Source organism: Babylonia areolata, chromosome 20, assembly GCF_041734735.1.
Source record: "Babylonia areolata isolate BAREFJ2019XMU chromosome 20, ASM4173473v1, whole genome shotgun sequence".
NCBI classification, from domain to species: Eukaryota; Metazoa; Mollusca; class Gastropoda; order Neogastropoda; family Buccinidae; genus Babylonia; species Babylonia areolata.
The window spans coordinates 25768813-25771312 of record NC_134895.1 but is presented as its reverse complement, the minus strand read 5'-3'; positions in this window follow the sequence as shown (position 1 = coordinate 25771312).

Genomic DNA, 2500 nt, shown 5'->3' with positions numbered 1-2500 from the left:
CAATGGTTAGGTTGCCCTTTGCTGTTACGTCTATCAACTTTTTACTCGGGGTTTTCATGACTGACTAATACATCCGATTCTGATTCTCACTCTCTCACACACACGGACGTATGCACCCCCACCCCCCCCCCCCCACCCCGCCCCGCTCCCCACCCCCACCCCATCCCTCCACACACACACACATACTATAAGACCGCTGCAGCTCGAGGCCTTTTGCAGCATTACTTTTTAACATTGATAATCAGTTGTTTTTACTGCACAAAAGAATAAACACCCGAACACATCTTTAAACACAACAACGACAACAACAACAACAATAACAGCGACTACAAAAAAAAAAAAAAAAAAAAAAAAAAAAAAGGAATAGCTGAGTCAAGTCATTTCCTGTGGCAGACGCTGCACAAGCGTGCGCTTGTACGGTCAACAAAGAAAGCGGAAATAGGTGTTCAGACATGCGCAGAATGGTGAAAGAAATGCGGCCATATCTGTGTACGACCTGCAGTGAAGGCTAATGATGTTCGAAGAGCGGCAGCAGCTCTGAAATGATCAGACATTGATCGTTCTGCTCAATATGAAGGTCAAAGGGTGCCAGAGATCGATATTCATTTCATATGTGCGGCACTAGATTGGCGGGAATTCCGTCATTGCTGGTCTGTGGCTGTCACAGATTGTCATTTGGTCAACAAAAAAAACAAAAGAAAACAACAACAAAAAACACCACCAACAACGAGTGCTTATGAATTTTTCTTCTTATTTCTTTCGTTTTTTTTAGTTCATTAAAGAACGTCCATAAGGAAATTGACCCCAAGTAAAAATGTGTTCCTGTACTGTGTATTATTTTTTTTTTAAACTGTTGTCGTTGTTATTGTTGTTGATAGTGATGATGATCAGAAGAAAAATGTTTTTTCATCTATTTTTCTTCTTCAGTTCTTCGAAGCAGATGTATGCAGTGTGACGATCAATATGGTGTTCATGGAAGAGAATTCGATAGAAAGTGAAATAAGATAGATGACACGGCACGCGCACGCACGCACGCACACAAACACACACACTCCAAACAAACAAAACAAAACAGTAGAAAAAACAACTTTAGTATGGTTTGACCTTCTTCTTGCTGACGTTGTAAGCACAACCCTGCCCACCCCCACCTCCCGCCTCCGCTGTTCAAAGATGACCCCCCACCTAAACCCCCCATACCCCGCTCCCCCCTTACCTTTGACATGAACGAAGGAAGAGGATGGATTTATATCCTGAACAGAGGGGGGCATTGATCCGCAGCGCTTTCTCCAGGGAGGTGGTTAGGCAGGAAGAGATGGAAGGAGGGGGGAAGAGGTGATAGTGGGAGAGGGCAGGAGGGAGAAGGTTGGTAGGGGGATTAAGATGAGGGGGGGGGGGGGGTCTGAACATTGTTGGCAATGTATTCCATATGTTTCCCCCCCCCCCCTTTTTTTTTCTTTCAGGGGAAGGTTAAAATTCGGATCGCTAAGGTGAATAAGTGTGGAACGATAAACATGAAATCGGAAGAAGTGTTTGGGAATGAAAACACACATAAACATGCACGCGTGAGTGCGCGCGCGCGCGCGTGCACACACACACACACACACACACACACACACACGTGTGCACATGCAGGTGCGCAATCACACAGACGGACATAAACACACGCGCTTGCGTTCACATTCGCACATTCACGCGCATGATGGCACACAAGCGCATTCACACCCTCGCGTGCACACACGTACGTGCACCCATACCCGTGTAAACACGCGGACACACACGCACACACACACACACACACACACACACACACACACACACACACACACACACACACATACACATACACACACGCGCGCGCGCCACCTTCCTGTTGAGCAGTCGACAATTCCTGAGGAGAAGACGGAACAAAATGAAACATATATTGCTGCTGCTTTCATAAATCATTGGCTGCACGCAGCCTGAGACCCCTATCAAGACTGCAAGATGAATGGTCAACACCAACTGTCGCCCTCACCATGATGCAGCAAAGTCTTGCGACAGACACATAGAGACAGAGACAGAAAGACAGAGAAAGAGGGAGAAAGGTGGAGACAGACAGACAGAGAAAGACAGAGAGACAGACAGACAAACAGACAGACAGACCAAGTCGTGTGGGCCTGTACTGAAATCCCTAAAGTTAACCGAGCATAATGAAATCATTATAATCAGTCTCAGTACGGCCATTGTTGTCATGCCATAGTGTTGATCGAGAATGACAGACGGACAGACAGACAGACAGACAGACAGACAGAGAGAAGGGCGAGGTTAAGAGTGGGAACAGCTGTGCAGTATGAAGCAAGATATTTTGAAGCTAGCCATGGTGGTTGTTTGTTGTTTGCTGTTGATTTGATTTGATTTGATTTGATTTTATCTATTTATCTGTTTTATTCTTTTTTCATTTGCTTAGTTAAGCATTACAATCTTCTTTTTTTCTTTAAGCAGATGTGGTACAGAAAGTGAC